The sequence below is a fragment of the Rhagoletis pomonella genome, unplaced genomic scaffold (assembly GCF_013731165.1).
Source record: "Rhagoletis pomonella isolate Grant_MI unplaced genomic scaffold, Rhpom_1.0 Rhpom_scaffold_00003, whole genome shotgun sequence".
Taxonomy (NCBI): Eukaryota; Metazoa; Arthropoda; class Insecta; order Diptera; family Tephritidae; genus Rhagoletis; species Rhagoletis pomonella.
The window spans coordinates 21,223,308-21,235,843 of NW_023458557.1; the positions used below are offsets into that span (position 1 = coordinate 21,223,308).

The 12,536-nt window shown below is 35.0% G+C and overlaps 1 protein-coding gene and 1 pseudogene across 3 annotated transcripts in view; both read right to left on the reverse strand.

The window, feature by feature from the left end:
• The window catches only part of LOC118735068 (cullin-associated NEDD8-dissociated protein 1), a 281,667-nt gene that overhangs the window by 220,983 nt on the left and 48,148 nt on the right, over window positions 1-12,536 (reverse strand). The window lies entirely within an intron of this gene.
• LOC118735069 lies at window positions 8,079-9,144 on the reverse strand (annotated as a pseudogene).

Sequence of the window (12,536 nt, forward strand, 5' to 3'; positions counted from 1 at the left end):
CTGCCCGTCTCCACAGGATAAAGTTTATATCTTGATACATATATTAGAATATAAATATAAATAGCCAATGGAGACAGCTCATTGCTCTTCAAGAGCAATATATATCAGAGCTTATATCTTGCCATCTATTGCCGGCCAATTGGTAGTTTGACAGCTACATTTTCATTTGCACGAAAACTTCGTGGCTGCAACATCATTATTATTTTTATATAAAAGCAAAAATTGAGCTGTTTCCTGTTAAAACATTTGTAATAATGTACTTGGATGTAAAATACCCTATTTTCTAAATTTTTTTATGCGACTAAATCCGGCAAAAATACATTTTCAAAGCTATCTTACAAATGCTTATATCATGATATAAAAAGCCCACACAAATATTGCCACTGATATAACTTATATCTAGCGACCAAAATGACAGCTGAGCAGCAATAAATTTTATCCTGTGGAGACGGCCAGTAACGCAGTCAATATGGCGGAATTAGCGCGAGAAGTTGCCAACCGATAACACCTTGTATTATTGCATCATGCTCTAAAGGTACATTTATCTATACAAAATTCGTCACCTAAATGCAACTAAATGCAATTCCATTTTTGCATTAAGATTCTAAATGCTATAAGCAACCTTGTTATCTTCCAAAATTTCCTCGATTCGAACATGGTTTAATGAGAAAACATGGCAACATTGCTTTTTCGAGTATACAGTGGCTAGCTGCGATTCAGTGATCGCCGATCGAGATTTCATATATTATTTTACATTATTTGGATAAAGAAAAGTTAAGCAAATTCAACATCGATGTGATGCTGATAGAAATCTGGATCAGTTTGTGATCAACTCAGTTTGTTTTGTTTCCTAATTAAGTGAGGAAATTTTAGTTGACAGCACCACCAAATGAATATATACATAAACAAATGTTCGGTTGTGGTTAAAAAATTCAAGTTTTTGTATTGAATTTTTGGTTTAAAATTAATTTTTTCCTTTTCAGTAGGGTTTTTGCACATTATCTTCTGCGTGAGAATTGATCGTAATACATACGGATCTGAATAAGCGACTGGAACACGGCTGTTTGTCAAAAGAATACGATTTCGAACGCACGTAAATATACATTTGCTAATGCATGAACGCTCTTCGAAAACAAATGTTCGAAAGTGCTAAACGTTGCATTTTAAATGCAGCGAAAGCGGTGCATTAGTTTTGTTGTTGCTATTTTTTGGACTAAAATTTTGGTTATTTGCGTTCCTTTACTTTTTCCTGTTATTCTCTTTTAGTGAGCGCATTTTGATAACCCTCTTGCGTTTAGACACTTTTCAGATTTTAGTCCGAAAGGAAAAGGAATGGACCATGGCACAATAAACAGGTAATAGCAGAAGAGCAAATGCAACCCTTCCATATATTTTGTTGTTGCTTGAGAAACATAAAATGTCAAACGAGAAATGTCAAATAACACCAATGTAAACAAGTTTGACAATTCATAAAATTACCATTTTTCATACAAATGCAATGCATTAAAGTAAATAAAATATGGTTTAAAACAATTGAACTGAATTATGTGCTTGTACCACGAAATAAACTGAATGACCCGTAGTGAACGTCTTTTGCCACATATTTCCATAGCGCATAAATGGTTTTTATAGCAAATGCCGGTTTCTCGAAAAACGAATACTTAGCGGATTCTCAAAAAGAAAAACAAGTGCGTAGCGATACTAAATCAGAGGCACTGCGGTTGCTCAATAAAAAAGATGTGGTTATCGTGGACGCTGGCAGTTATATTATTTATTTATTTAATCTAGAAATCTAGAAATAAACATTTCGTAGAGACTATTTGGTAAAAAACAAAATATAAATTAATAACTAATTTAGCGAACTATTTAAAAGTAGTTTGAAGTTAGATTTGGAAGAAGAGAACTCGATAGCAGAAGAGTTTAAGAGCAAATTAAGCTCGTTTAGAGCTCTGCGAATAGGAGCGTTATTCGCATAATTATTCCTGACAAAATTCAGAGAAAAAATGTCATGATTCCTAAGGCTTCTTGGTGGGATATTAAATGTAATCCGTTCGAGTAAGAACGGCGAGTAAATCGCACCCGTATAATGTCAAAAACGAAAGTAAGAGAAAGAATAATCCTTCTATTATGCAGTGATTTAAGGTTTATAAGCATGCATTTAGCAGCGTAAGATGGGAAAGGATCAACGAAATGTAGAGAGCGTAGAGCATAACGAATAAAAGATTTTTGGATACGTTCAATTCTGTTGATGTGACATTCATAATATGGTCGCCAGATGGAGACAGCGTGCTCGAGCTTAGAACGAACAAGAGTAGTGTATAATAATTTTATGGTATATGGATCAGTGAAGTCCGAGCTAAATCGACGTATAAAAGCAAGCATTGAATATGACTTTGCAATGGTATAACTTAAGTGTCTGTGAAAAAGAAATCTAGCATCAAAAATTACTCCTAACTCAGAAACTTCACCAATGGTGGCAAGCTGCGAGTCACCTATGAGATACGAAGTTTGGGTAATGGAACGTGATTTGGAGTAGGAGGCATGGTAACACTTTTTTATATTTAAATTTAATCTATTTTTGGAGCACCAAGCAACCACGTTATTAAGATCAGCCTGTAGATTGAATGAGTCTGATGCATTAGAAATTGTAGAATAGATTTTCAAGTCATCCGCATACAATAAAAATTTTGAAAAGTTGAAACAACTAGAAATATCATTAATGAAAATCACGAAAAGTAGGGGACCCAAGATCCTCCCCTGAAGACCTCCAGAGGAAGCGATGAAGGGATAGGAGAACACATTGTCAACTACAACAACACATATGATATGATTTTACCCAAGATAAAAAAGCTGAATGAAAACCTATGCTAGCCAATTTTGAAATTAATATTGAATGACAGACTTTGTCAAACGCCTTCGAAAAGTCCGTATACACGGTATCGACCTGCAGACGGTTATTAAAGGTAGTTAAACAGGAGTCGGTAAAAACAGCTAGGATAGTTACAGTGGACCTTCCAGGCATAAAACCATGCTGATTAACAGATATTAAGGGACTAACAGCAAAAAATACTTTTTGTTTGACAATAAACTCAAATAATTTGGATATCGTTGATAAATTTGCTATTGGCCGATAGTTGCTTATATCGTTTTTATTGCCAGATTTGAATACCGGGGTGATAAGAGTGGTCTTCCAAGCATCTATAAACTCCCCCTGTTCAAACGATTTATTGAAGATCAAAAAAAGTGGATAGGCAAAGGCGGCACAATTCTTCAACAGGAATGACGATATTCCATCAACATCAGATTGAGTTGAAGATTTGATATGCCGGATGCCATCCTCAACATCATCAATTGAAATAGCAAGCGAACCAAAATTGATAGGAGAATGGGCACTCTGAGGATAACCGAAGCTTGCATTTCATGATAAAGCACATCACTGGGAATACTGGAACACGATTTCTTGGACTGGACATACCTCCAAATTTAAGATCATAATTCCGCTTAAGAACCTTACTCATCGACTTAAACTCTCTGGAGTATCGCAAGTATTTATCCTTGTGAGATAGGCATTTGAAAGTTTAAATTTCTTAAAAAACTTGTTTTTCAAATTCCTCGATTTTTTTAAGATCTTTGGTATACCAGGGAACCTTATAGCTTTTGGTATATTATCCGCACAGATTACATTCATTTCTTGCTTAAAAGTATCTACTACAAAGGGTGTAATAAGGCGCTAGCATGGGAGTTTATACAGCAGCGCACTAGTGCAGATGTGTTGGATGATCGAGTGGACAATTTGAACGTGCCATATACATGGGAAATATTCGATACTTTGTGTATGGGTTACAAAGAGCCGCATGGCAACTGCCGTTGGGATAGTCCATTGTTTGTAGTGTTTCCCGATAATGCGCTTATTTTAGAGGCTATCTATGGCGCGCTATACGAGTGGAAAACCCTGCCAGCAAATCAAAGCACACAATATGTAAGCAAAGAAAAAAATTAAAATGCAAATACTTTGTTTACTTCTATCATTCTTATAGCCACCACTAAGCGCTACAAATTATCTTTTCGAGCTGGATAAGTTAACGCAACAAATTATAGCCGACGCCTTGGCTGCACGAAAAATTGGTAACACCGGCAATGTTGCCAAACATGGGCTTTTACTACCAAAACTGGTAGGTTATTTTCCATTTGGTAGATTGGTAGGATAGATTGGATTTTGGTAGGTTCCGCGACAATAATAGTTATTTGCGTAAAAGGTGAAGTCCACCATATTTCACCTGACAGAGACTTTATTGTAAGACTTGAGGAATACCACTAAAACTAACCTATTGATCTTTGAATATGATAATAAGACCCGTTGTCACATATGCGGCACTGGCCTGGTGACCGAAAGCTACGCAAGTAAAGGAGGTTTTCACCTTTAGCAAGCTGCACCGACAGGTCCGCGTGGCCATTACAGGATGTCCAACGGATGACCTTGGTGTCATTACAGGCTTGTGGACAGCTGTAAAACTCTTTTGAACCACTTGGAAGCCAACAATAATGTAACGCTGTGTGGGGTTCCGGGACATGAAGGGTTTAAAGGCAACGAAAGCTGACTGTCTCGCAAAGCGTGGAGCCCAAACGCACTTGCATGGTCCCTAGCCTTTTGTGAGCTGGTGGAGGAAACTCCAGAGCATATTCTATGTGACTGCCCACGTATCATAAATAAGTATCAGACTGATACACTTTGTGGAAGGATTGTCTTCATCCAAAATTTTATTTAAACATGGCGTCCTCCAAATAAGGTTGAAATGATTACAATTAGAGTTATGAACAATAGATAATCTAAGGTCGCAGCGCGTGTATCCCAGACATAATAATAATAATATCGTCGATGTTTTTGCAAAACCGCCCATCGCCCAATTGCAAAACCGCCTATCTTATGGCACTCAAATTTTACAGGAGAGCGAAAACAGTTTAGTCTTTGGAAGGCGTAGCCTTATTAGGTGGTATTTTCTTTAGCTATTATTTTAATAATGATTTAACGATTTTTATGCATAAATCCCGATGCCTGGAGCTCAGGGTTACCAAATCTCATTTTTGCCACAACGGCGATTTAGGCGGTTTTGCAACTGGTCGATGATGTGTAAAGAGACAAATATATGTGTAAGTCTGTACAGTAAAATGAATTGTTATACGTAGTTCATTTGTTTTTATTGTACTAGCTGTTTTTTAGTTTTCCTAAATGTTATGTTAACTAAATTTTTAATAAACTTGTCATTAAGATAATATTAAAAACTTAAATAAAATTTTGGTAGGTTTTGGTTGATTTTGGTAGGAAAAAAATTTGCCTGTGCCAACACTGAACACCGGTCCAGTGCCAGTGAAAGCTAATCAGGTGAAAGTAGAAGTTCCGGCGGCAATAAATGCTATTCAACTGAATCGGCTACGAAGGCAATTTCTGAATTATAGTAAATTGCATCATGCGACCACTAGCACATTGGACAAAGTGCCGCAATTGTTTGTACAATTTTTAAATTCAAATTGTAATGAATAGCTTAGCTTTTATGAAATGAAATTTTAAATGATATAATCTACAATTTCAACACCTTAACAGCAACAAAAAAAAAACGAAAAAATGTAATATTTGTAGTAAGTGGTAATGTTTTTAGCTGAAATTCCGTTTGCTTTTAGTATATTTTTCTTATTTTGCTTATAAAGGTGTCTTAATACAATTCCATTATTTAATATTATATTTCCTACTGTATTTCTATCGTAGATGGTTGCAAGAGAAATAAAAAATATTAAAAAACTGCATCCAGTTAACTTTATCATATGCATAGGACTATGAGGGAAAAATCAACCAAATTAAAAATTTGCTTGCCACTAATTTCCATACAGGTAAAATTTTTATTTCATTAATTTCGTGAAAAGTGTGTTCTACCAACTATTTTTCGACTTTGTAGATTCTGAAATCATAGTTCTGGTTATTAATTAAACTTAAAAATATATTCCAAGTTAAAGAATTCAATTTCATATGCCTAATATTCAATATTTATACTAATCGATCATATTCGTACAACATAGTTGGCATCAAGAGAGTTGTGTTTTTATAAACTGATACTGAGGGCCTGTACCAAATGATAGAAAAGTGAAAATTTTGACGGATCAAAGTAAAAATCTGACATTTCTCGTGGTGAATAAGAATGTCAGAATTTTACCTAGCTCATGGGGCTAGGTAAAATTTTGACAGCTTATAACCATGTATACACATAATATTGCTTGGCGGTAATAAGGAGTGAACATGAAAATGAAAGCTTAAACAGCATAAAAAAGCGTACGTTACTTGCAAATTATAAAATAAATATAAATTTTAAGAATTTCAGCAACACACAAAACTAAAGCTTGCGCACGAGCGTTTGTTTGGTTTTTCAACTTTCAAAATTTAACTCTGCATTTGGCACAGCAAAATTCAATTTACTTGTACACCATAGCAAATTTTTCCACCCCGTCTCACCATGGAGAAAAATGTTACCGATTGGCACAGGCCCTGATTAGCATATGCATACTGGGATGTGGAAGAATTTGTTATGTGTGTGTCGAAAAACAAAAAACTAGGATTGCAAAATGACTAATAACTAAGTGTTAGGCAAGATAATACCTTGCGTCATTTGCCGCTAATACTATTGATTTCAGTATATCCAGTAAAAAAACTTAGCTATTTTTTTCACCAAATTTGGTGCCCATAAAGGACTAGTGTTGCAAACAATGCTTTTTCGGCGGTATGGGTGTTGTGCAGCAATTCAAGGTGGTGAAAATTATTTTAGCACTAGAGAAATGGATAGAAAAATATTTCAGTGCGCTTGAACATCTCAGGCTTAACGGAAATATAAATGTATTTAGAATATTTATTTTATTAATACATACCCATTTTTTATATTACTGTGTCGAAGTCGTTGCTCAAATATTTGTAATTTAGTATTTAAGTTAATTGTGAAATATTTTGAATGCACAAGTTAAATATGGGCTGATGATATACTTTAAATAAATTGTTAATCTGCGAAAATATCTTTTCAGCATATGAATATACATACTTCTTAACTTTTGCCGAAAATGTACATACAGGTTCGAAATTATGACAGTAACTTTCAAATATCGTCTCTTGAATGGAAAATTTCCGTAAGCGTAATTTTGACAGTTTTTAATTAAAGATACTGTTATATATTTTAAAATAAGATATTTCGATTTTTTGTTAACAGTTTATTTGATACCTTCTTTAGTTCCGAGTAATTGACTAAAATGTTTTGGTAATTTGGTACCAATTACGTTAGTAATGCTGTCGTACTAAACTAATCAAGGTCTTTCAAATAGCGTCATCTGTTTTCAAATATCTGCTTTAGTTTCCGACATATTCAGCCTTGTCATGAGTTTCATTTTCTCGAACCAATTCACCTTTTCACTTTTCGTTCCCGTGTATTCACTACGGGTGGGTGAAAAAAATTCTGGCGAAACTCACGATTAGGCTGATTAGTAAAATGCATCGTTAATTAACAAAAAAAGTTTAGCTTGTATATTTATCTCTCTAACGCATTAATTCTATATACGTGAAGACCAACGCCCGACGCCGTTATGTCTGCATTTAATACCGGCTCTATGACAAAATATTCAAGAAATGTATTCGTAGATTTTTATTTACTTCATTTCATACATTAATATTGATCTGATTTTACCAGGAATAAGTATTTAACAAAAAACGATTTCACTTAAGCTGAACCAACTTTTAGTTGCTCGGAGCTAATTTTGGAACTCTTCATAAAATATTTTCATAGACGGTAAATGCAACCCTGGTTGCATCAGTAATTTGCTGAAAAACCAAAAAAAAAAATTAAATTTGTCGATTGGAGCTTTTTGAAATGGCCTTTAGAAACGGCAATGGAATTTCGACACTATTCAAAGAATTGCGAATATAAGCTGCCTTCCGTTTGGCATATTTACGGGTTAAACCTTCAGAAAGTTCCAAAAAAAAAATTTTCTATTTTTACTTATTATATATTTTTGAAATAAAGATACTCCACCTTGTACACCAAAAAATTTCTTTAAACCATCTTCCGCAGCAGTTTCTTGATCTTATCTTCACAGTTACCGAAATCACCAACCTCAACGTAGTGATTAGCCCTCTTGCGCCAGCCGCCGGTTGGTGTTGAGCTTGAATGGCCAGAGGAAGTTGGAGGCTTTCTTGAAGTGGGATCCAACAGTGAATATTTCGTGCGCCAAATAATCAACGCACTACATATCGTGCGCTTTGCGCAATTCGCGTTCGATCACAGAGTTGTCAGAGATTGAGACACGTTGATGGTTGTGCTTGACAATTCCACGTTTGTAGATCAATTCACGAACTGATTTAAGATTCGGCAATGCGTAGCATATTAATGGTTCAATTTGATGAACAAACCGTGGTTAATGTGGCGAAAACGGAACAATAGTAAAACTTTACGCACTTTTGGTGCAACGTTGTTGATACCGCGGATACAGATCACAAAGGCCAATTTGTCTTCTTGCACGTAGAATGGGCCGCGTTTCTTAGCCAGACGGCGCAACTTATTCTCACGGCGTCCATCACGGAGATATTTTGCTTGATATTTCTCAGCATGCACCAAGTTTCACGTTTGCGGAGTGCAATCACAGCAGAGCGCTTGATCAGGGTAGCACTTTTGCTGACCTGCTTCTTGCTGAACTTCAGCTACGACTCGGAGACAGCAGGCAGCTACCTGGAAGGTTGTTTGCCCTCTGCTTCCGGCTTCTTACCGTCCGTGGTGGCAGTCATCTTAACTTGTAACTTAGCACGTTGAGCTGACGAAAAGAATTTCGCCAAATATTTGGAGCACATCTTAAATAACGCCACTCGATTTATAACATTTCTATTGAGCACAATTTCATTTAATTAAATACTTTTTTAATACATAGATATGCTGCAACCAGGCACTTACTTTCCCAAATTCCATCTTGCTTATCGGCATAATTATCCAAATGTGCCCGCGCTGCTACTTATACTAATAACTTCATTTTCAAACTGCGCATTCTTTGTTGCCTCAACATATCCTAAAAATACATAAAATTTACATTAAACAAAAGAAATCGCAAAAATTAGCAAATAAAATACTCCCTTCACTTTGCTTTGTTGTCAAATTTCTGAGAAATGTGAATTCACCATGATGCAATACAGAAAGAACAAGGACCAGGGATGTAATTTTAAGTAAACTTATATGCCCAATGCGCAGAGCGTTCCGAGTAGCAAAATTAATTTGTATCAAATATAACATTAAACGGTGGTTATAATACACTTTTTAATATTATTAATCAGAGTACATACATTATATGGTATTTCTTTCAAAAATTAATGCACTATATGCATATTTTTTTTAATGGATCTTAAGTTTCTTTCATTGGTGCTGAAAAGCAACCATGCGTGTAAGAAATTGTGTGCTACCTAAAATTTCACCTCTGGAAACTTTACCCCATAAAGGACTTCACAACAGTTTTTTTTACTGAATATACTGAGCTATTGATGTTGGTATGCGTATATGTAGCCATTGCTGTAGTTATCTTCATAGACTGCGTTTATACACGAAAACTTTTGTCGCCGCAATTTTTCACATTCCCTTTTGGTGTTGCTCGTTTCATTTACACACGGCGATTTTTGTGTATGCAATTGTTGTTGTCAGCTGCGAACAGCGGTTCAATTTACACAGACGAACGAGAGCACAAAGCGTGTTGCCCGAGCACGAGCAACTCGGTGCCCCTCTCCTTTCCTCGTCACGCTCTCTGCTACAAACGTCGAGTGGCGGCAACAAAAATCGCCGTGTGTAAATGAGCACATAGTGACTATTGTTGCTGCTACTGCCAACGTCGCCATCAACAAGCTCATCAGATTCATCATCGCAATGCGATTAATCGTTAATACGGTCAACTGGATTTTCTGGCTTGCGCCAAATCCAAAATAAGCTATCATATTCACTCTTAAGCATGGATTATGGGTTTTATGCATATTTAGTGCGTACGCCTGTTTGGCTACGAAGAAAATCAAAGCCAACCATTTTGATGATTAGCTCCAAATTTTCAAAAGTAAGTTCGATGCTATTCTCTCCCTGTATATAGCTGAAATGATAAAGTAGTGGGCCCAAATTCACCCGAATGCCGCATGGTTTCAATATTCTGAAAACAAAAAAAAATATTGTTTCGAAATTGGAATTTGATTTTGTATTTTAAGCAAACTTTCAACATTAAAAATTGCCCTAGTTGCAAGCGTTAAAATTATACAAACATAATAAATTATTACCAAATAGTTTCATATTAGTCGTACACACTCGTGCTTATATATGTATTTATTTTAAGCGTGCATAATTTAAATTACTTGCCCACATGACAGGGACAATTTCGTTAAATATGTACATCCCTAAAAATAGTTTCAATAAATTCAACAATATTAGTTGCGTTCGCGTAGCTGTTAATTGTTCATGATTAACCAAAACTTTCAGGGGGAATCGAGAGAGAAAAATGACATTTCATTTTGAGGGGAAGCTGCTGGTTTCTGCTGAAAAAATTTTTGCCAACAGGAAAACAGCTGATCAAAAACAGCTGGTTTGAATTTACGCAAATCACAAAATTGAATTTGATGGTTTGGAAGTTAAAAAAGACAAAATGCGACTAATTAAACTTGCAAGAAGTAAGTAGTTATTTGTTTATTCAATAAACTGTGTCAGGATACCACTTTGTAATGAGTTTTCGTACGTTTTAAATTTTACAGTTTTGAATGTAAACAAAAATTATATCAGCTGTTCGTCTAGCTTGCAAGTTTCTGCAAATTTTCCGTTCGCGTCCTGTTTCGGATATTTTTCTCTTGTGAGAGAACTGGTGACATTTCGCCGGAATTTTGCTGTTGGTTGGTTTTTACTGGAGATTTTAACCAAACGCACCTATTAATAGCGCAGTCGATGAAAAAGCAAGTGGCGACACAATCATAGCTGTTATACCATGTTTCCACCAAAAAGTTAACCATCTCAAATCGAACTTAACCACATTTCTAACTATTGCTGTCCACACTGCGGTTTGAGGTTTATAAAACAGTACAAATATAAAGAACAGTGTTCGGGCCTCTAAAACTCGATTTAGGACTAAATCGCTGCAAAAATCGGAGCAAAAACAAATTTTCCGTACTAGACTGAATTTTTTATTTTTGTTTCTGACATTAATTGTTTGTCTAAAAAATTTTCTGTTCATTCAAAATAAGAACGCGAAGCAATGTAAGGATGATATGTTACTTCTTTTTGGTTGTTTGTGTTTCCGACAGGGTAGGAGTATGATTCAGAGAACGAAAAATGACACTGAAGATGGCACAACGCCGAAACCGGTTTGTCTCCAAACCAAATTTGACAAGGGATGACGGAAAATCGTTTCACAATACATGATAATATGTTACATATTTAGGTAATTTTAAGCATTTTCTATAAAGTAGAACGTATCTAACACTTAAAAAGCAAACCATTTCAACTTTATACAACTTTCATTCTACATATATTTTTTAACAACTGAAGTAAAGTTCTGCATCCGCCAATTTGTACAGGCATACATAAACAAATAACGAAGTTACTTTATTGACGCATTGCTATGAAAGAGTTACTTTTTAACAGTGAGATTTGGCTAACTTTCAATTTTTTTTTTTGCTGAAACCGGTGGTGAACACTCAAAAAACGGCCCCAAGAGGGGCATAACATCAATGAAAAAAACGGAATAGATTTGAAGTCAAGCGGAGTAGAGGAGTGGATTTAAAATTTTTTCAAAAACCAACTTTCAATATGATTTTTCCGAAGGAAAAGAAAATTATATTTTTTAAATTTGTTGTTTTTTATTTGAATTTTACAACGAAAAGATCTACATTTTTCGAAATGGCACCGCTATTTATACAAAAGTTATACACTTCAAAAATGATCTACAGTATTCATAATCGAACTAGAATATTACATTTCTTTCAAGTAACAAATAACACAGTGTATTGAGTACAAAAGAGTGTCTTGGAAACATGTACAAAAAGGTGCGACTAAGTTCAACATTTGACATAAATTATCCTTCATTTTATATTTCATATATAACTCCTCCCAACATAGATCCGTTCCCATTATTGGGTACGTTTATATCAATCACAACTTTTTGTACACGTTTTTTTTTATGTAATTAATTTAATAAATTGGGAAGTGAAATAATAACACACAAAAACAAATTCCTTTTTAGATTAACATACTTAAATTAGTTTACACTTGCATTGAATATCTTTTACACTGTCATATTAGATATTCGTTTTTCTTGTAGGGGAATAGTGTTGTTCTTTACATAGTATTCAACTCTGGCCGTCCTCATATTCCCTCGTTTATTTATGTATTTTATGCTATCGACCCCAAATTGGCTACAGTTGATTGATTATCAACACTATTGCTAAGATCACAGTTAAGTACTTCCATAGAAGTATTTTGAAATCGTTTCAGGTTTCTAAATTGGTCTTT